A 23,384-nucleotide genomic window follows, 5' to 3' on the forward strand; every position below is an offset into this window, starting at 1 on the left:
CCCAAGACCCTGAAAAGTAGGAGTAAAGTTACCCTACTACCCCAGAAAGGCAGTACAGTCGAGATAGGGGATTCTGCAAGGACAACAACTGACTGCAAAACACTGAAGACAGATTCCTGGACCTGAGGACCTTTAAAGGAAGGGGACCAAGTCCAAGAGTCACGCAAGTGTCTAGGGGGGGCAAGAGCCCACTAAACCCCGGATTAAGGTGCAAAAGGGCTGCCTCTGGGTGGAAGAAGCCAGAGATTCTGCAACAACGGAAGGTGCCAGGAACTTCTCCTTTGGTCAGAAGATGTCCCACGACGTGCTGGAGGATGCAGAGTTGTTTCCATGCAGAAAGACCACAAACAAGCCTTGCTAGCTGCAAGAGTCGCGGTTGAGGATTTTGGGTGCTGCTAGGGCCGAGGAAGGACCAGGAGGTCGCCTCTTGGAGGAGGAGACAGAGGGGGCGATCAGCAATACAGAGAGACCACGCAGAAGCAGGCAGCACCCGCAGAAGTACCTGAACAGGCACTTAGAAAATCTGAGGACAGCGGTCGACTCAGAGTCACAAAAGAGGGTCCCACGACGTCGGAGTCCAACTCAGCGAGTTGGGCAATGCAGGACGGAGTGCTGGGGACCTGGGCTAGGCTGTGAATGAAGGAAGTCTTGCAAAAGTGCACAGAAACCCGAGCAGCTGCAGTTCATGCAGTACACAGGATTACTGTCTGGCGTGGGGAGGCAAGGACTTACCTCCACCAAATTCGGACAGAAGGGCCACTGGACCGTCGGGGACACGTGGACCCAGCTCCTGTGTTCCAGGGACCAAACTCGTCAGGATGAGAGGGGACCCAGAGGTCCGGTGATGCAGAAGTTTGGTGCCTGCGTTGGCAGGGGGAAGATTCCATCGTCCCACAGGAGATTTCTTCTTGGCTTCTAGTGCAGGGTGAAAGCAGACAGCCCTCAGAGCATGCACCACCAGGAAACAGTTGAGAAAGCCATCAGGATGAGGCGATACAAAGTTGCTGGTAGTCTTCTTGCTACTTTGTTGCGGTTATGCAGGCGTCCTGGAGCAGTCAGCGGTCGATCCTTGGCAGAAGTCAAAGTGGGAAGTGCGGAGGAACTCTGGTTCGCTCTTGCATTCCTTATTTGGTGAGATGCCCACAGGAGAGACCCTAAATAGCCCACAGAGCAGGATTGGCTACTGAGAAAGGTAAGCACCTATCAGGAGGGGTCTCTGACATCACCTGCTGGCACTGGCCACTCAGAGATGTCCATTGTGCCCTCACACCTCTGCATCCAAGATGGCAGAGGTCTGGGACACACTGGAGGAGCTCTGGGCACCTCCCCTGTGAGGTGCTGGTCAGGGGAGTGGTCACTCCCCTTTCCTTTGTCCAGTTTCACTCCAGAGCAGGGCTGGGGGGATCCCTGAACTGGAGTAGACTGGCTTATGCAGAGAGGGCACCATCTGTGCCCTTCAAAGCATTTCCAGAGGACAGGAGAGGCTACTCCTCCCAGGCCCTGCACATATATTTCCAAAGGGAGAGGGTGTAACACCCTCTCTCAGAGGAAATCCTTTGTTCTGCCTACCTGGGACCAGGCCCCAGGGGGGCAGAAACCTGTCTGAGGGTTTGGCACCAGCAGTAGCTGCAGTGGAGACCCCGGAAAGTTAGTTTGGCAGTACCCGGGCTCTGTGCTGGAGACCCGGGGAAGCATGGAATTGTCCCCCCCAATACCAGAATGGTATTGGCGTGACAGTTCCAGGATCCTAGACATGTTACATGGCCATGTTCGGAGTTACCATTGTGACGCTACATATAGGTATTGACCTAGATGTAGTGCACACGTGTAATGCTGTCCCCGCACTCACAAAGTCTGGGGAATTTGCCCTGAACAATGTGGGGGCACCTTGGCTAGTGCCAGGGTGCCCAAACACTAAGTAACTTTGCACCTAACCTTCACCAAGTGAGGGTTAGACATATAGGTGACTTATAAGTTAATTATGTGCAGTGTAAAATGGCTGTGAAATAACATGGATGTTATTTCACTCAGGCTACAGTGGAAGTCCTATGTAAGAATTGTCTGAGCTCCCTATGGGTGGCAAAAGAAATGCTGCAGCTCATAGGGATCTCCTGGAACCCCAATACCCTGGGTACCTAGGTACCATATACATGGGAATTATGAGGGTGTTCCAGTGTTCCAATGAGAATTGTTAAAATTAGTCACTAGCCTGTAGTGACAATTTTAAAAGCAGAGAGAGCATAAACACTGAGGTTCTGGTTAGCAGAGCCTCAGTGATACAGTTAGGCACCACACAGGGAACACAAATAGGCCACAAACTTGTGTATGAGCACTGTGGTCCTGGCTAGCAGGATCCCAGTGACACATATCAAACATACTGACAACATAGGGTTTTCACTATGAGCACTGGGCCCTGGCTAGCAGGATCCCAGTCAGACAGTAAAAACACCCTAACATATACTCACAAACAGCACAAAAGTGGGGTAACAAGGCTAGAAAGAGGCTACCTACCTACATGAGGCCTGCCTTTTGCAGGGTCTCCAAAACTTTCCATAGGTGGACCAGATGGTCACCCCAAGTGGAGCTAAATATAGCAATGTCATCTAAGTATGCTGCACTGAAAGCTTCCAAAGCTTGGAGGGATGTATTCACCAGCCTCTGGAAAGTGGCAGGTGCATTTTTCAAACCAAAGGGCATAACTGTGAATTGGTAGAAAATGAAGTTTGTGTGTTTGCATCCTCTGATAACCTGATCTGCCAATACCCTGCAGTCAGATCGAAGGTGCTTAGCTACTTGCCAGAAGCCAGGGTATCTGTGAGCTCATCTGCCCTGGGTGTAGGGTGAGCTCAGTTTTGGTTACAGTATTAAGGCCCTGATTCCAAAGCGGGAACCGCCAATTGGCCGCTCCGCGGTCAAAAGACCGCGGGGACCATTCTGACTTTCCCACTGGGCCGGCGGGCGCCCACCAAGGGAGCGCCCGCCGGCCCAGCGGGAAAGGGCCTGCAACACAGAAGCCGGCTGCGAATGGAGCCGGCGGTGTTGCAGGTGTGCGACGGGTGCAGTTGCACCCGTCGCGCTTTTCACTGTCTGCTAAGCAGACAGTGAAAAGCATACTGGGGCCCTGTTAGGGGGCCCCTGCACTGCCCATGCCAGTGACATGGGCAGTGCAGGGGCCCCCAGGGGCCCCATGACACCCGTTCCCGCCATCCTGTTTCTGGCGGTGAAAACCGCCAGAAACAGGCTTGCGGGAAGGGGGTCGGAATCCCCATGGCGGCGCTACTTGCAGCGCCGCCATGGAGGATTAGCCCAGCCGGGGCTAATCCGGTGGGAAACCGCCGGACCCGGTTTTCCGACCGCGGCTTTATAGCCGCGGTCGGAATGGGCAGGGAAGCACCGTCAGCCTGTTGGCAGTGCTTCCGTCATTTTAGCCCTGGCGGTCGCGGACCGCCAGGGTTAGAATGACCCCCTAAGTCCTCTATAGTCCACACAAAACCGCATTTCTCTCCTTCCTTCTTTGCAATGAGGTTTGGGGACAAGAACCAATGGGCTGGCCCAGGGGCTATCAAAGGGCTCAATAACTCCCAGGTCTAACATTTTCTGCACCTCAGATTTAATGCAATCTCTGACATGGTCAGACTGCCTATAAATCTTACTTTTGACAGGCAAACTGTCTCCAGTATCAATTGAATGTTCACACCAAGCAGTGGTACCAGGTATGAAGGAAAAGAGGTCAGGAAATTGTCCTAGGAGGTTTTTGCAGTCCTCTCTCTGCTCTGCAGTGAGGCGGTCTGCAAGCACCACTCCTTTCACTCAGCCATCAGCTTCAGTGTTGGAGAAGAGGTCAAGGAGAGGTTCACTTCTTCTTCCTGCCCCTCATCTGTGGCCATGAGTATTGTTAAATCAGCCCTACCATAGTAAAGTTTAAGGCGATTGACATGAAGCACCTTAAGGGGGCTTCTGGCAGTGCCCAGATCCTCCAGGTAGGTAACCTCAACTTTCTTCTCCACAATGAGATGGGGTCCACTCCATTTTTCCTGGAGTGCTCTTGGGGCCACAGGCTCCAATACCCACACCTTCTGGCCTGTGTGGTACCCTGTCAGGACAGCCTTCTGGGCATGCCATTGTTTTTGGAGCTCTTAGCTGGCCTGAAGGTTTTTAGTGGCCTTTTTCATGTACTCAGCCATTCTGGATCTTAGGCCAAGTACATAGTCCATACTGTCTTGTTTAGGGGGCTTTAATGGTTGCTCCCACCCATCTCTCACGAGAGCAAGGGGACCCCTAACAGGGTGACCGACGAGGAGTTCATAGGGGCTGTAGCCCACTCCTTTCTGGGGTACCTCACTGTGGGCAAAAAAAGGAGGCATGGCAAGAGGACATCCCATCTCCTTCTGAGTTTTTCAGAGAGTCCCATGACCATGTCTATGAGAGTTCTGTTAAATCTCTCAAGCAATCCATTTGTTTGTGGATGATAAGGGGTGGTGAATTTGTACGTTACACCACACTCCTTCCACATAGCTTTGAGGTATGCACACATGAAGTTACTACCTCTGTCTGATACAACTTCCTTAGGGATGTCGGATACAACTTCCTTAGGGAAACCCACCCTGGAAAATATTCCCAGGAGGGCCTTTGCCACTGCAAGTGCTGTAGTGGTCCTTAAGGGGATAGCCTCTTGATACCTTGTGGCATGGTCCACCACCACAAGGATTAATCTATTGCCAGAAGCTGTAGGACAGTCAAGGGTGCCAACAATATCAACCTCTACCTTCTCAAAGGACAACCCAACCACTGGCAGTGGGATTAAGGAGGCCTTTTGGCAGCCACCAATCTTGCCACTGGCTTGGCAGGTCACACAAGAACGACAAAACTCCTTGGTGTCCTCTGACATATGAGGTCAGTGAAAATGAAGAACAAGTCTGTCCCATGTTTTACTTTGCTGAAAATGTCTATCAAAGGAATATCATGTGCCAGAGGTAGGAGGAACCCCCTATACTGTAAAGGGATTACCATTCCCCTGGTGGCACCATGTTTAGGGTCCTTTGCCTCAGTATAGAGGAGATTGTTCTCCCAGTAAACTCTGTGGCAATCACTGATATCCCCATTTTGCTGTTTGACAGCTTGCTGTCTGAGACCCTCTAGTGTGGGACAGGTCTGCTGTGCCACACTCAGTTCCTCCCTGGCAGGCCCCCCTGTGCCCAAGAGCTCAGCTGTGTCAGCTTGACGCTCCTCTGGTGTAGGTTCTGCACAGGGAGTTGAATGATCCTCATCAAAAGGGGAATCATCCGGAGAGGGAGGGATAGTGGACAAGGGTTTGCCCTTTCTACCCCTAGTTTTTGGGAGCACTTGGTCTATTGTTCCAGGATCCAACCTTCCCTGTCCTCTTTGCTTCTTGGCCTGAACCCTAGTATGAGCAAAGATATGCCCTGGAATACCCAGCATTGCTGCAAGGGCCTCCAACTCAACTTCATCCCAAGCTGAAGTATCCAAATCATTTCCTAAGAGACACTACAGGTAAGCCAGTGGATACCACAACTTTCTTTGGACCAGTAACCCCCCCCAGTTGTGAATCACAATAGCCATGGGGTGACTAACAGTGTTGTTATGGGCGTCTGTCACTTGGTACTGATGACCAAGTAGGTGTTGCTCAGGGGCTACCAGTTTCTACATCACCATAGTGACACCAGCACCTGCGTTCCTGTAGGCCTCAACCTGAACACCATTTATTAGGAGTAGTTGCTTGTACTTATCCATATTAAGGGGACAGGCAACTAAGGTGGCACTGTCAATGCCACAATCAGAGACTAAAACAGCCTCAGTGGTCCCCCTAACTAGACCAACCCCTACTACATTACCAAAAGTAAGCCCAGCTACACCCTTTGACTGGCTATTAGTAGAGTTCTTCCCACTACCACTGCTATTACTAGGGGCACTAGTGGGCGCAGTGGGGGTTGTAGTGGTGGGAGGCTTGGTGTTTCTCTTTGGACAAGTGGGGTCACTTGCCCAATGGCCTTTTATTTTACATAAATAACACCATGGCTTTTTCTGATTGTGGGTATGATTCCAACCATGGCTTTTTCTGATTGTGTGAAGAGGATTTGGACCCACCACCCCCAGAGGATTTTTGTGGGCCTAATGAAGACTCTGAAGATTTTTTATCTTTGTCCCCGCCCTTGTCACGAGACTTACCATCCTTCTTCTTGCTGTCTTTGTCACCCCTGCGTGAGCTTTTCTGCTCACCCTTGTTCTGACCCATTTGTCTGCCTTCTTTTCCAATTTTTAGGGAGAGGTCAGATCTGAGTCCACAAGTACTGATGCAACAAATCAGACACACAATTGTTCAATATATGCTCTGTCAAAATTAAGATATACAGGCTTTCATAGTCAGTCACCTTACTGCCATTTAACCAACCTTCTAGGGCTTTAACTGAACAGTCTACAAAGTCTGTCCAATCCTGTGAAGACTCCTCTCTCGTCTCTCTGAACTTTATTCTATATTGCTCAGTCGTTAAGTCCAGACCATCTAAAAGTGCACTTTTGAGAATGTGATAGTTGTCTGAGTCATCATCCCTGACAATAAGGAGTCTGTCTCTCCCCTTGTCAGTGAAAAACAACCACAGGATAGCAGCCCTCTGTGCTTGAGGGACCCTCTGAACTTTACAGGCCCTCTCAAGTGCAGCAAACCACTTATAGATGTCACCCCCATCCTTTTAAGGGGGAACAACTTTGTTCAGATTTCTGGAATCAAATGTAGGTTCCCTAACACTGGAATTCCTGAAACTGCTGCTGCCACCACGGAGAACTAACACCAACCCCTGGCTAGCAAGGGATTCCCTGTCTAAGGCCACCCGTTGCTGTTGTAGCCTCAGTCTGGCCTTCTCAAACCTCAGCTTTCTGAGTTCCCTATCTAGGAACTGGCCCTCAGGGTTAGATGTGTGTGACACCTCTGAGACAGAAGTGACATGTGAATTTGCAGAGGCAGATCTTTCCCTAACTGGAGTCGGCCTAGTTACCTGGCCTCTAGGTGTGAAGAGAGTCCTACTGGTGTGTGACCCCTTCCCACTCCCAGCTACACTAGGGGGTTTGTTGATGGAACGATCAATGGAAGGACCCTCCCCAGGGTTATCATAATGCTCCACTGAGCCTACCTGGTTGGAATCTTCTTCTACCTCCCCTCTGGCTGTTCCGGAGCAGTGCTAAGTCCCTGGTCATCCTTCAGGAGGAAATGTAAGATAAATTCCTTATTGGGGTTCTTCCCAATCCCTAAATGTCTTTCAATGCAGAGACTCCTCAAGCTTTTAAAATTCAAACTTTCATAAGTTGTCTTCACAACTCTAGGGGTAGCCTCTACAACAGACATGTTGACAGAAAGAGTTTAGGAGGAAGAGTAAAAAGTTAGTAAACTATTAGACCTAACTTTTTAGAGAAAAGAAAAACTTTTCAGAAACTTTGAAAAACCTTTGCAAAGTTTTAAAGAACTTTTAGAAAGTTAAAAAGTGACTTCTAGGTACAATTATGTATAGCTCTAAGTATTGGAGCAAGCTTTTCTTGTGGAAAGCACTAGTAGCAAAATGGTAAAGCAATTGCAAGTACTTATCCCACTGCTGCACCACCAATGTAGGAGGCTGACCTGGTTTGTAGTGGGTACCTTAGGTACTTACACCTTATACCAGGTCCAGGTATCCCTTGTTAGTGAAATGTAGTCAGTGCTCTTGCAGCTTAGGCTGAACTAGCAGACATGAAAAGCTCCTGTAATACCACTATAGCTACACAGTCCTTATACACAAAAAAAAGACAATACTCAGTGTTACCAAAAATAAAGGTACTTTATTTTAGTGACACAAGGCCAAAAATATCTTAGAGTCAATACTTCTTCTGGAGGTAAGTATTATACACAATATCTACACTAGAGGCCAAAAGCAGGTAAGTAAATAGTCACAGAATAGTGCAAACAGTAGAAAATTCCATAGAATGCAATAGGAAGAAATAGGCCTAGGGCCCTAGGGGTAACACAAACCATATACTAAAAAAGTGGAATGCGAATCACAAATTACCCCCTAGGCAAGTGTAGTGTGTAGAGGGGTGCTGGGAGTATAGGAAAACCACAAAGGTGAGTAAAATACCCCACCCCAAAGCCCAGGAAAGTAGGAGTAAAGTACTGCAAGTTTCCTCAGGAAACACTACACGTTGTGATAAGAGTTGTTGCAAGAACCAAGCAAGACTGCAGGCAACAAATAGTGGATTCCTGGACCTGAAGACCTGCAAAGAGAAGAGACCAAGTCCAGAAGTCGCAGAAGATTCCAGGAAGGACAGGAGCCCCTGCCAACCTAGAAGATGGTGCAAAAGAGGATTCTCCGGTTGGAGGAAGTCTGCAGAAGCGCACCAAAGATGACGACTACGGGTTCCTGCATGATGCAAAGGATGTCCCACGTCGAGATGTTGGATGCAGGCAAGTTGCAGCACTGGATTCGTCCAACAAGCTTTGGTTCGAGCAATGTGGTGGTTTGCATTAAAATGGCGCTGCCTGGACCCAGGAGGGACCTGGGGGCCTCAACTTGGACTGAAGAGGCAGAGGGGGCTCCCAACACTGGACGGAACACATAGATGACCAGGCAGCACCCACTGGAGTTCCAGGACACGGGGACAAAGAAGGTGCAAATTGCGGTTTCTGCAGCACTACAAAAGAAGGTCCCACGCCGCTCAGGATTCTTGCAAATAGTGCACAGAGGTCTCAGGATCTAGAGATGATGGGGTGCACAAGGGTACTGTCGCAAACCAGGAAGGCAAGCTCTTACCTCCGCCAAATTTGGACAGCTTGACCGTAGGATAGTCTGGGTCGAAGGGATCCACCACCTGTGTTCCAGGGAGCACGCTCATCATCAGGAGAGGAGTCCCAGAGCACCGGTCGTCATCTTAGAAAGTGCCTGCTGGAGCAGGGAAGTGACTCTGTCACTCTGCTGGAGATTTATTCGGCCCTTGCACGGTGAAGACAGAGAGTCCCCAGAGCATGCACACCTCGGAAACTGTTGCAGTTGCTGGCTGGAGCTGAAGTTGTAGAGTCACAGTAGCCCTCTTGGATGCTTTGTTGCCGTTACAGTGGTTTCTGGAGCAGTCTGCGGTTGATCAGACAGTCAGAGGATGAAGTAGGAGTTGCAGAGGATTCCTGGTGGAAACTTAGTGGAAACTTGCAAGCTAAATCTGAAGAGGAACCCACAGGAGAGCCCCTGAATAGCCCTGAGAGGGGGATTGGCTACCGAACCAGGTATGCACCTATAAGGATGGGTCTCTGATGTCACCGGCTGGCACTGGCCATGCAGAGATCTCCAGAGAGTTCCCACAACTTGGAAAACAAGATAGCTAATGCCAGGGACACACTAGAGGAGCTCTGGGCACCACCCCTGGAGTGGCGATGGACAGGGGAGGATCCCAGTGAGACAGGCAACACATACTGACAAACAGGTAGAATTTAGGGGTAAGATACATTCTACTAAGAAAGATAGTACTTTCCTACAGTTGATGTGTGCTGGACTCTGTTTTTGCTGTTTTTGATACTCTGGGCACTTTACCACTGCTATCCAGTGCTAAAGTACAAGTGCTCCTATGTAAAATATATGTGTAATTGGCTTTTCATGATTGGCATATTTGATTTACTAGTAAGTCCCTGGTACAGTGCACTACAGGTGCCCATGGCCTGTAAGTCAAATGCTACTAGTGGGTGTGCAGCACTGATTGTGCCACCCACATAAGTAGCCCTGTAAATATGTCTCAGACCTGCCACTGCAGTGTCTGTGTGCAGTCTTGAAATTCAACTTGGCAAGTGCACCCATTTGCTTGGCCTAAACCTCCCCTTTTTATACATGTAAGGCACCTCTAAGGTAGGCCCTAGGTAGCCCCATGGGTAGGGTGCATTGTATGTTAAAGGTGGGACATGTACTTATGTGTTTTACATGTCCTAACAGTAAAATACTGCCACATTTGTTTTTCTCTGTTGCAAGACCTATCTCTCTTTTAGGTTAACATGGGGGCTGCCTTGAAATAACGGGTAAGTGTAGTTCCCCTTTGGGAGCAGATAGAGATGTGGAGTTTAGAGTCTCTGAGCTCACAATTTAAAAATTCATCTTTTAGTGAAGTTGTTCTTTAGATTGTGTGTTTGAAAAGGCTACTTTTAGAAAGTAGGCATTTTCTTGCAGGCAGAGCCTACTATTCTGTGGCTCTGCCTGTATGTGGATTCCCTGTCTGGGACAGTTTGACTTTTGGGCAGTTTGCACCTCTCTCTAGACAGTGACAAAAAGGGTGCTGGGGTGTAGCCCACATATCCTGATGAGCCATCTGTGCTGGAAGGGAGGGAAGGAGTGGTCATTCACACCTGAATGGGCTGTGCCTGCCCTCGCACAATGCAGTCTCCAATCCCCTGGTGTGTGGCTGGGGCTTGGCCTGGACAAGAAAGGATCTTAGAGACACTTGAGACTTTACTTTGAAGTTTGCCAACTTCAAAGGCAGAAAGAGGTAAAAGTATTGGACCCAAAACTACAGTCTTTAGATTACTTCAAGGATTCAAGAGGAACCTCTGCCTGGGGAAGAGATGAAGATCTGAGAAGTGCTGCCCTGGCCTGCGACTGTGCTGTGTTGGGCCACCCTGAGGTTGCTTATTCTGCCTGTGCAAGGGGACAGACACTAGACTTTGTTGCAGCCCTGTAGAAAAATACCCTCTTTCTTGGCATGGTTACCCCCATTTTTTGCCTTATGTCAGTGTGCTTGATTGTGTTCACTGGATCCTTCTGACCAGAACCCCAGTGATTATGCTCTCTCTCCCAAAACTCTGTATTTCACTCACAATTGGCATACTGGTGCCTCCTTATAGGTCCCTAGTATATGGTACCTAGGTACACAGGGCATTGGGGTTCCAGGGGATCCCTATGGGCTGCAGCATATATTTTGCCACCCATAGGGACCCCAAGCAAAGGCTTCTGCAGGACTGCCATTGCAGCCTGCGTGCAAATGTGCAAGCACCCTTTCACTGCCATTTACACTGCACCAGGTCACTTAAAAGTCACCCCTATTTAAGGCCCTCCAGTCCTGAGGGCAGGGTGCAAAGTACCTATGTATGAGTGCACCCCTGCACCAGCAGAGGTGCCCCCACGACCTCCAGAACCATTTTCCCAGACTTCGTGAGTGTGGGGATGACATTTTACGAGTGTAATGGACATTGGTGGCTACTTTATGGCAAGCTACATAATGGTAACTCTGAACATAGGCATGTTTGGTATCAAACATGTTGGAAACCTACTCCAAGGCTTTTGCAAGCACTAGGTGCATGATTCCATGCACTATCGGGGCTCCTTAGAGGACCCCCAGTATTGCCATTTCAGTCTTCTGAGGTTTTCCAGGCAGCCCCAGCTGCTGCCACCTCACAGATAGGTTTCTGCCCTCCTGTTGCTTGAAAAGCTTGAGCCCAGGAAGGGGGAACAAAGGATTTCCTTTGGAAGAGAGGTGTTACACCCTCACTTTTCGGAAATAGGTGTTACAGGCTTGGTAGGGGTAGCCTCCTCAAGCCATTGGAAATGCTTTGACGAGCACATTTGGTGCCTTCCTTGCATGAACCAGTCTACACCGGTTCAGGGACCCCCAGTCCCTGCTCTGGCAGAAACTGGACAAAGGAAAGGGGAGTGACCACTCCTCTGTCCATCACCACCCCAGGGGTAGTGCTCAAAGCTCCTCCAGAGGGTCCCTGACTTTTACCATCTTGGATTAAAGGTTGGCAGGGAACTCTGGGAGCATCTGAGTGGCCAGTGCCAGCAGGTGATGTCAGAGCCCCCCCCCGATAAGTGCTTACCTGGTCAGGTGACCAATCCCCTTGCAGGGCTATTTAGGGTCTCTCCTTTGAGTGGTTCCTCAAATTCGGATTGCAAGACTCCAGCAGGAATCCTCTGCATCCTTCAATTTGACTTCTCACTGAAGAAATTGCATCTGGACCCTCCAGGAACTCTACAAGTTGCAACAAAGAAGCAAGATGCCTTCTGCAACACTGTATATCCGGATCCTGCCAGCAACTGCAACTGTTTCCTGGTTGTGCATCCTCTGAAGACAGCCTGTCTTCAGCCTGCATCAGAAGAGCGAAGGAATCTCCCATGGGGTGAAGCAGTCACTCCCCTGCTTCTGCAGGCACCAACTGCAATGGCAACCGGCTGAGTGGATCCCCTCTCCTGCTGAGCTGTGTGGATCCAGCATCATGGGTGTGTGAGAAAGTAGCCTCTTTCTAGCATGGTTACCCCCACTTTTGGCCTGTTTGTGAGTGTGTGTCAGTGTGTTTTTACTGTGTCACTGGGATCCTGCTAGCCAGGACACCAGTGCTCATAGATAAAAACCTATATGTCAGTGTGTTTTGCCTGTCTCACTGGGATCCTGCCAGCCAGGTCATGGTTTGTGGCCTAATGTGTGTGTTTTCAGTAGTGCTTGACTGTGTCACTGAGGCTCTGCTAACCAGAATCTCAGTGCTTATGCTCTCTCTGCTTTTAAATGTGTCACTATAGGCTAGTAACTTAATTTACCAATTTCAATTGGCACACTGGACCCCACTTATAAGTCCCTAGTATATGGTACCTAGGTACTGTAGGAAAGTACCATCTTGCCTGGCATGTTACCCCCATATTTCACTGTATATATGTTGTTTTAGTTGTATGTGTCACTGGGACCCTGCCAGCCAGGGCCCCAGTGCTCATAGGTGTGCCCTGTATGTGTTCCCTGTGTGATGACTAACTGTCTCACGGAGGCTCTGCTAACCAGAACCTCAGTGGTTATGCTCTCTCTTTGCTTTCCAAATGGTCACTAACAGGCTAGTGACCAATTTCATGAATTCACATTGGCATACTGGAACACCCTTATAATTCCCTAGTATATGGTACTGAGGTACCCAGGGTATTGGGGTTCCAGGAGATCCCTATGGGCTGCAGCATTTCTTTTGCCACCCATAGGGAGCTCTGACAATTCTTACACAAGCCTGCCACTGCAGCCTGAGTGAAATAACGTCCACGTTATTTCACAGCCATTTACCACTGCACTTAAGTAACTTATAAGTCACCTATATGTCTAACATTTACCTGGTAAAGGTTGGGTGCTAAGTTACTTAGTGTGTGGGCACCCTGGCACTAGCCAGGGTGCCCCCACATCGTTCAGGGCAAATTCCTCGGACTTTGTGAGTGCGGGGACACCATTACACGCGTGCACTATACATAGGTCACTACCTATGTTTAGCGTCACAATGGTAACTCCGAACATGGCCATGTAACATGTCTAAGATCATGGAATTGTCACCCCATTGCCATTCTGGCATTGGGGAGACAATTCCATGATCCCCCGAGTCTCTAGCACAGACCCGGGTACTGCCAAACTGCCTTTCCCGGGGTTTCACTGCAGCTGCTGCTGCTGCCAACCCCTCAGACAGGTTTCTGCTCTCCTGGGGTCCAGCCAGGCTTGGCCCAGGAAGGCAGAACAACGGACTTCCTCAGAGAGAGGCTGTTACACCCTCTCCCTTTGGAAAAAGGTGTCAGGGCTGGGGAGGAGTAGCCTCCCCCAGCCTCTGGAAATGCTTTGATGGGCACAGATGGTGCCCATCTCTGCATAAGCCAGTCTACACCGGTTCAGGGATCCCCCAGCCATGCTCTGGCGCGAAACTGGACAAAGGAAAGGGGAGTGACCACTCCCCTGACCTGCACCTCCCAGGGGAGGTGCCCAGAGCTCCTCCAGTGTGCTCCAGACCTCTGCCATCTTGGAAACAGAGGTGCTGCTGGCACACTGGACTGCTGTGAGTAGCCAGTGCCAGCAGGTGATGTCAGAGACCCCTTCTGATAGGCTCTTACCTGTGTTGCAAGCCTATCCTCCTTCCTAAGTAGCCAAACCTCCTTTTCTGGCTATTTAGGGTCTCTGCTTTGGGGAATTCTTTAGATAACGACTGCAAGAGCTCATCAGAGTTCCTCTGCATCTCTCTCTTCACCTTCTGCCAAGGAATCAACCGCTGACTGCTCAGGACGCCTGCAAAACCGCAACAAAGTAGCAAAGACGACTACTGCAACCTTGTATCGCTGATCCTGCCGCCTTCTCAACTGTTTTCCTGGTGGTGCATGCTGTGGGGGTAGTCTGCCTCCTCTCTGCACAAGAAGCTCCGAAGAAATCTCCTGTGGGACGACGGAATCCTCCCCCTGCAACCGCAGGCACCAAAAGAACTGCATCACCGGTCCTCTGGGTCCCCTCTCAGCACAACGAGCATGGTCCGTGGAACTCAGCAACTCTGTCCATGTGACTCCCACAGTCCAGTGACTCTTCAGTCCAAGTTTGGTGGAGGTAAGTCCTTGCCTCCCCATGCTAGACTGCATTGCTGGGTACAACGTGATTTGCAGCTGCTCCGGCTCCTGTGTACTCTTCCAGGATTTCCTTTGTGCACAGCCAAGCCTGGGTCCCCGACACTCTAACCTGCAGTGCACAACCTCCTGAGTTGTCCTCCGGCGTCATGGGATCTCCTTTTGTGACTTCGGGTGAGCTCCAGTTCACTCCTCTTCATAGTGCCTGTTTTGGCACTTCTGCATGTGCTGCCTGCTTCTGTGAGGGCTCCCTGTCTTGCTGCGCGCCCCCTCTGTCTCCTCACGCAATTGGCGACATCCTGGTCCCTCCTGGGCCACAGCAGCATCCAAAAACCCTAACCGCGACCCTTGCAGCTAGCAAGGCTTGTTTGCGGTCTTTCTGTGTGGGAACACCTCTGCAAGCTTCTTCACGACGTGGGACATCCATCCTCCAAAGGGGATGTTTCTAGCCCTCTTCGTTCATGCAGAATCCACAGCTTCTACCATCTGGTGGCAGCTTCTTTGCTCCCTCAGCTGGCATTTCCTGGGCATCTGCCCAATCTCGACTTTGTTGCGACTCTTGGACTTGGTCCCCTTATTCCACAGGTACTCTCGTCCGGAAATCCACCTTTGTTGCATTGCTGGTGTTGGTCTTCCTTGCAGAATTCCCCTATCACATCTTCTGTGCTCTCTGGGGAATATAGGTGCACTTTACACCTACTTTACAGGGTCTTGGGGTGGGCTATTTTTCTAACCCTCACTGTTTTCTTACAGTCCCAGCAACCCTCTACAAGCTCACATAGGTTTGGGGTCCATTCGTGGTTCGCATTCCACTTTTGGAGTATATGGTTTGTGTTGCCCCTATACCTATGTGCTCTCATTGCAATCTATTGTGACTGTACATTGCTTGCATTACTTCCTTTTGCTATTACTGCATATTTTTGGTATTGTGTACATATATCTTGTGTATATTTGCTATCCTCATACTGAGGGTACTCACTGAGATACTTTTGGCATATTGTCATAAAAATAAAGTACCTTTATTTTTAGTATATCTGTGTATTGTGTTTTCTTATGATATTGTGCATATGACACCAGTGGTATAGTAGGAGCTTTGCATGTCTCCTAGTTCAGCCAAACTGCTCAGCTATAGCTACCTTCTATCAGCCTAAGCTGCTAGAAACACCTCTTCTCCACTAATAAGGGATAACTGGTACAGAGTGTAAGTACCCCTTGGTACCCACTACAAGCCAGGCCAGCCTCCTACAGGTACCCAAGGCATTGGGGTTCCAGGAGATCCATATGGGCTGCAGCATTTCTTTTGCCACCCATAGGGAGCTCAGACAAACCCTTTTTCACTGGACTTAAGTAACTTATAAGCCACCTATATATCTAACCTTCACTTGCTGAAGGTTAGGTGCAAAGTTACTAAGTGTGAGGGCACCCTTGGATTAGCAAAAGTGCCCCTACATAGTTCAGGGCCATTTCCCGGGACTTTGTGAGTGCGGGGATGCCATAACACACGTGCACTACATATAGACATGTTACATGGCCATATTCAGAGTTACCATTGTGAATGGCGGCAGCCAGGCTCTCACCTGATTTATCGGGAGGACGGACTCCTGTATAGTGAGCCTAAGGTTGCTGAGCCTGGGTCAGTCCGTGTGCTGGTGGTACCCCAGTGCTTCAGAGCCTTCCTACTATGTCCGGCTCATGTTATGCCTTTAGCTTGACATTTCGGGCATGACAAGATCTTTGAACGACTTGTCACCCACTTTTACTGGCTCCTAATGCGCAGGCACTCGGATGCTCATTGTAGGTCTTGCCCAACTTGTCTAGCAAGTGGCAAAAGTGGGGGAAATGCAAGAGTCCCCTCTAACTTTTTCCAGTGGTTTGTACCCCCTTTGAAAAGGTCGGTAGTGACATTGTGGGGCCTCTGGATCCTGCAAAATCCATGAGCAACAAGTTCATCCTGGTCTTGGTGGACCATGCCACCCGGTATCCAGAAGCCATTCCTCTGAGATCAATCACTTCCCCTGTGGTGGGTCGTGCATTAATGGGGGGTTTACCCGCCCGGGGTTCCCCAAAGAAGTGGTATCCGATAGGGGACCAACTTCATATCTACTTATGAAGTCTCTGTGGAAGGAGTGTGGGGTAACATAAAAGTTCATCACTCCTTACCACCCCAAAGCAATGGTTTGGTTGACAGATTTAGCTGCACCTTAAAAGGCATGATCATGGGCCTGTCAGAGCCCTTGACCCGGAAGTGGGACATCCTCTTGCCATGCCTTCTGTTCACCTACAGGGAGATGCCTCAAAAAGGGCTTGGATTTAGTCCTTTTGAGTTACTGAATGGACAACCTATTAAGGGACCTTTGAATCTGGTGAAGGAGGGTTCAGAGAAAGCCCCTAGTAAAACTCCCCAGGATGTATTTAGCTACTTGCTGGCCTTCAGAAACCAGAGCGCCCGATTCAGAACTCTCGCACAAGAGAACCTCGAAGCAAGCCAGGAAGACATGAAACAGTGGGATGACCAGAATACAATCCTGGTCGAGTTTCAGCCTGGGCAAAAAGTGTGGCTGATGGCGCCAGTGGTGCCTAGGCTGCTCCAAGAAAAGTGGACTGGGCCATTTGAGGTAGTGGAGTGCAAGAGCAAAGTCACCTACCTGGTGAATTGCAGACTCCCAGGAACCCCTTAAGGGTCCTGCATATGACCCGTCTCAAGCCACATTTTGAGTGGACTGAATTGTCCATGCTCCTAGGAACAGATGATGGGGCGGAGGAAGACAGTGAGCCTCTTCCTGACCTCATGTCTGCTGGAGAGAAAGATGGATCTGTAGAGGGAATTAACCTCTCCCCCTTCCTGACCTCAGAACAACAGAGGGACTGTCGCCAGGTATTGGGTCAGTTTGCCTCCCTGTTCTCCTCGATCCCAGGGGTCACACACTTGTGTACACATGATGTGGACACTGGGGACAGTCTACCCATTAAACAGAAGGTTTACAGGGTGACTATCAAGGTCAGGGCTAACATTAAAGATGAGGTGTCTAAGATGGTATTCCTAGTAGTAATTGAGTTTTCTAGCAGTCCTTGGGCCAGCCCTGTGGTCTTGTTGCCAAAGGCTGCTGCTCCTGTTGCCACCCCGGAACTCCGGTTCTGTGTGGACTACTGGGGTCCCAGTGCGGTCACTAAAACTGACGCGCACCCCAATCCCCCGAGCTGATGAACTCATAGATTGGTTGGGAGCTGCTAAATACCTGAGCACATTTGATTTGATGTCTGGGTATTGGCAGATTGCCCTAACTGAGGGGGCCAAGGAGAGGTCAGCCTTTTCTACCCCAAATGGACACTTCCAGTTAAAGTGATGCCATTAGGGATGAAAAATGCCCCTGCCACATTCCAGAGTTTGGTCTAGTAGGTGTTGGCTGGATCAATCAATCAAGCAATCAGGAATTTGTAAAGCGCACTACTCACCCGTGAGGGTCACAAGGCGGTGAGGTGGAGGTGGAGAAGTGCTGCTACTGCTCGAACAGCCAGGTCTTGAGAAGTTTTCTGAAGGTAAGGAAGTCTTTGGTCTGACGCAGGTGGGTGGGAAGAGTGTTCCACGTCTTGGTGGTGAGGTGAGAGAATGATCTGCCACCGGTTGTTGTTCCGCGGATGCTTGGGACGATTGCGAGGGCAAGGTCGGCGGAGCGGAGCTGTCGGGTCGGGGTGTAGAAGGAGAGCCGTCCGTTGAGGTATTCTGGTCCGGTATTGTGCAGTGCTTTGTGAGCGTGGGTGAGGAGTTTGAAGGTGATTCTCTTGTTGACTGGGAGCCAGTGCAGGTCTCTCAGATGGCCTGTGATGTGGCAGTGGCGGGGGATGTCCAGGATGAGGCGTGCAAAAACATTCTGGATGCGTTGCAGTCTCTTCTGGAGTTCGGCCGTGGTTCCTGCTAGAGGGCATTGCCGTAGTCTAGCTTGCTGCTTACGGGGGCTTGGGTGACTGTTCTTCTGATTTCAGTGGGGATCCATTTGTAGATATTTCGGAGCATGCGGAGGGTGTTGAAGCAGGAGGAGATGGCGTTGACTTGCTGAGTCAGTGATAATGAGGAATCCAAGATGAATCCTAGGTTGCGTGCATGGTCGGTGGGAGTCAGATCGGCTCAGAGAGTGGCAGGCCACCAGGCGTCATCCCATGCGGAGGGGGTGGAGTCCAAGATGAGGGCTTCTGTCTTGTCAGAATTGAGTTTGAGGCAGCTGTTCTTCGTCCATTCGGTGATGGCCTTCATTCCTTTGTGGAGGTTGGTCTTGGCAGAGTCTTTGGTGAGGCAGAGGATCAGTTGGGTATCGTCGGCGTATGAGATGATGTTGAGGTTGTGAGATCAAGCGATGTTAGCGAGCGGGGCCGTGTAGGCGTTGAAGAAGGTCGGCTGAGGGAGGAACCGTGGGGTACACCGCAGATGATTTTGGTGGCTTCGGAGTGGAATGAGGAGAGGTGGACTCTCTGGGTTCTGCCAGTGAGAAAGGAGGTGACCCAGTCCAGGGCTCTGTCGTGGATCCCTGCATTGCTGAGGCGTGTTAATAGGGTGTGGTGACAGATGGTGCCGAATGCGACCGAGAGGTCCAGGAGGATGAGGGCTGTGGTTTCGCATTTGTCCAGTATGGTTCTGATGTCGTCGGTGGTGGCGATGAGGGCAGTTTCGGTGCTGTGGGTCCTGCGGAATCCAGGTTGGGAAGAGTCCAGGGTACAGTTCTCCTCGAGGAAGCGGGTTAGTTGTCTGTTGACAGCCTTCTCAATTGCTTTTGCCGGGAAGGGGAGCAGGGAGATAGGCTGGAAGTTCTCAAAGTCCTTTGGGTCCACCTTGGGTTTTTTGAGGAGGGTGTTGATTTCACCGTATTTCCAGTTCTCCGGTAAGGTGGCAGACTCGAAGGAGCTGTTGATGATCTTCCGTAGTTGGGGTGTGATGACTGAGCTTTCTTTGTTGAGGATGTGGTGAGGGCAGGGGTCAGATGGAGAGCCGGAGTGGATGGTGTTCATGATTTTGATGGTGTTGTTGTGGTTGACGGGGGTCCAGGAGAGCAGGAGGAAGGTTGGGGGTGAATCTGTGGTGTTAGTGGTTGCCGGGGGCGTCTAGGTGCGAAGCTGTCGTGGATGTCTGCTATCTTGCCGTGGAAGTAGGAGGCTAGGGAATTGCAGAGGTCTTGGGATGGCGGAATGTCGTTGGTGTTGGAGCTGGGGTTGGAGAGTTCCTTCACCATGTTGAAGAGCTCCTTGTGGCTGTGTGCGTTGTTGATTCGGTCTTTAAAGGTGGTTCTCGTGGTGGTTCGGATGAGTTGGTGGTGTCTACAGATGGCATTTTTGAAGGCTGTGTCCGGAGTCTAATCTTGGCACCACTTTCTTTCGAGTCTACGGCAGGTTTGCTTAGATTTGTGGCAGTCGGGGGTAAACCAGAAGGCCCTTTTGTCGGTGCGTCTGTTGGAGGGATTCTTGATCGGGGTGAGAGTATTGGCACAGATGTCGATCCATTGCCTGAAGTTGCGGGCAGCTGTGTCAGTGGTATCGATGGGTGGGTTCCGGGAGAGGGTTGCGATAAGTTGGTCTTCGGTGACCTTGTTCCTACTGTGGTGGGGGATCCGTTGTGGGTGGTGGTGTGTTGTGGGTTTCTTGAAGAAGAAGTGGATGCAGCAGTGATCTGTCCAGTGGAGTTTGGTGGTGTGACTGAAGGAGACGTGATTCCTGGCAGAGAAAATAGGGTCAAGTGTGTGTCCTGCGGAGTGGGTCGGGGTCATGACGAGCTGTTTGAGGCCGAGGTTGGAGAGGTTGTCGAGAAGGGTGGTGGTGTTGTTGTCTTTGTTGTTCTCGAGGTGGAAGTTCAAGTCCCTGAGGAGTATGTACTCAGTGGATGCGAGAACGTGCTTGCTGATGACGTTGGTGAGGGAGTCACTGAACTGCTGTCAGGGGCCGGGGGGCCTGTAGACAAGGGTCCCTCGGAGGGTGGTGTTAGGGACAGTGTGGATCTGGAAGTGCAGGTGTTGGGCAGTGCTGAGGGTTTGTTCAGTGATGGTCGTGATCCTGAGGGTGTTCTTGTGGATGATGGCGATTCCTCCTCCTGGTTTGTTGGAGCGGTCCCTGTGGGTGATCTTGTAGCCGTCCGGGATGGCTATGGGGATGTCAGGCGCTGAGGAGGGGTTCATCCAGGTCTCAGTCAGGAAGGCGATGTCTGGGGAGACTGAGTCGAGTAGATTTCATAGCTATACTGCGTGCTTGTGGACGGAGCGGGTGTTAAGGAGGATACATCTGAGATGGCTGTGTCCTGCCTTGGTGGGTGGGTCGTTGGCGTGGAGGCTGGTGAAGGTGCAGTTCTGGCGGGAGAAGGGTCCGTGGGTCGTCTGCAGGCAGGCTTGAGGGCAGGCAGGAGAGCAGCCGGTGTTGAGGGCGTGGAGGGTAGCGACTTCGCAGTGAACACGTTTGTGGAGGTGGGGGGGGGCGAGAGCCATGGGTTCTGGCACTGGGCACGGTCCAGGCGTGGACGGGCGCAGATGGGCTTCGACATGACCGCGCAGCAGCCGCCATTAATTAGGGAGGTGCGGGGAGGAGAGAACAGTTGGGAGGCGGGGGCAGAAAACAGCACGAAAAAGGGGGCGGGCCACGGGGGGCAGCAGCGGCGGGAGTGCACTGCGAGAGAGAGAGAAGGGAGCGGTGTCGCAGGGGCAGCAGCGGCGGGGGAGATAGAGAGGTGGGAGAGAGAAGTGTGAGAGAGAGAGTGGAGTGAGAGAAAAACGGGGAAGAGTGAAACGCGAAGGAAAGGAGCCCAAAAAGGGACAGACACAGAGAGTAAAGCAGAAAAAGGAGGAGAGAGGCAGAGGGCAAAAGGAGCCCAAAAAAGGGACAGACACAGAGAGTGAAGCAGAAAAAGGAGGAGAGAGACAGAGGGCAGCCTAGTAGGAAAGCAGAGTTCTCCCACTAGACACCTGGGATGAGGCACAGACAGAAGCCTGTGGGTGGAGGAGGGCCTCAAATTCCTGACAGGAGTCAGGAGTTCAGAGGAGCAAGGGGTGAGGGGCTCTACTTACCAGGTGGAGCCACAGGAGGCAGAGAGGTGCACTGACCATGTCAGTGGTATTGCTTCAGCGCCGCCCATGTGGATGACATTGGAGTGTCAGTTTCACTTGGGAGCACCTCTACAGAGTGTTGGAGGCTCTGCAGAAGGCAGGCCTCACTATTAAGGTCAGTAAGTGCAAAATATGGCAGGGTTCAGTGGTGTATTTGGGACACCAGGTAGTGGGTGGCCAGGTGGCACCCCGACAGCCAAAAATTGACACCATTCTGGCTTGGGAGCCTCCCAAGATCCAGACTGAGGTGAGGGCCTTTTTAGGCCTCTCTCACTATTACAGAAGGTTTATCAAGGGATATGGCATCATTGTTGTCGCCTTTAATGAGTTGACTTCCAAGAAGCAACCAAGAAGGTGATCTGGACAGAGGATTGCCAAACCGCTTTTGATGCCCTGAAGGTTGCCATGTGCACAGCACCTGTGCTGAAGGCACCTGACTTCTCCAAGGAGTTTGTTGAGTAAACAGACGCATCAGAGCATAGTATACGAGCAATACTCGCACAGCTTAATGAAGAGGGCCTAGATCAACCTGTAGCCTTCATTAGCAGGAGACTACTTCCCAGGGAACGTAGGTGGAGTTCAATAGAGCGTGAAGCTTTTGCTGTGGTCTGGGTGCTGGAGAAGATAAGACCCTACTAGTTTGGGACTCACTTCCGGTTTATGATCGATCACAGGCCCCTCAGATGGTTAACACGGATGAGGGGTGAGAATCCTAAACTGTTGAGGTGGTCCATTTCCCTACAGGGTATGGACTTTACCGTGGAACACCGCCCTGGCACAGAACACGCCAAGCTGATGGTCTGTCCAGATTCTTCCGCCTTAGTGATGAGAACTCCCATGAGGTTGGGTAGTTGCTCCCCACATTCAGCTGGGGGGGTCACGTGTTAGACCTTTCATCCTTGGGGTGGTCTCCCCTAACTGTTTGCCTTTATTTCCCAGGGTGTTGATGTGTGCTGGACTCTGTTTTTGCAGTTTTTGATACTCCGGGCACTTTACCACTGCTATCCAGTGCTAAAGTGCAAGTGCTCCTATGTAAAATATATGTGTAATTCGCTTTCATTGATTGGCATATTTGCTTTACTAGTAAGTCCCTTGTACAGTGCACTAGAGGTGCTCATGGCCTGTAAATCAAATGCTACTAGTGGGCCTGCAGCACTGAGTGTGACACCCACATAAGTAGCCCTGTAAACATGTGTCAGACCTGCCATTGCAGTGTCTGTGTGTGCAGTCTTGCACTGCCAATTCGACTTGGCAAGTGTACCCACTTGTCAGGCCTAAACCGTCCCTTTTTACACATATAAGGCACCCCTAAGGTAGACCCTAGGTAGCCCCATGGCAGGGTGCAATGTATATCAAAGGTGGGACATGTACTTATTTGTTTTACATCTCCTGACAGTGAAATACTGCTAAATTAGGTTTTCACTGATGCAAGGCCTATCTCTCTCATAGGTTAACATGGCAGCTGCTTTAAATGTTATTAAAGTGCAGATTCCCTTTGGGAGCAGATAGAAATATGGTGTTTATGGTCTATGAGCTCACAATTTAAAAATACATCTTTTAGTGAAGTTGATTTTTAGATTGTGTGCTTGAAAATGACACTTTCAGAAAGTAGGCATTTTCTTGCTTAAACCATTCTGTTACTCTGCGTCTTTGTGGATTCCCTGTCTGGATTAGTTTGACAGTTGGGCTGTTTGCACCTCTTTCTACACAGTGACACAAATGGGGCTGGGGTGTAGCTCGCATATTCTGATGAGCCATCTGTGCTGGAAGGGAGGGGAAGAGTGGTCACTCACACCTGAATGGGTGTGCCTGCCCTCACACAATGCAGTCTCCAACCCCCTGGGGTAGGGCTGGGGCCTGGCCTGGACAAGAAAGGATCTTCCAGACACTTGAGACTTTACTTTGAAGTTTGCCAACTTCAAAGGCAAAAAGGAGTATACGTATTGGGCCCAAAACCCCA

Source organism: Pleurodeles waltl, chromosome 11, assembly GCF_031143425.1.
Source record: "Pleurodeles waltl isolate 20211129_DDA chromosome 11, aPleWal1.hap1.20221129, whole genome shotgun sequence".
Lineage (NCBI taxonomy): Eukaryota > Metazoa > Chordata > Amphibia > Caudata > Salamandridae > Pleurodeles > Pleurodeles waltl.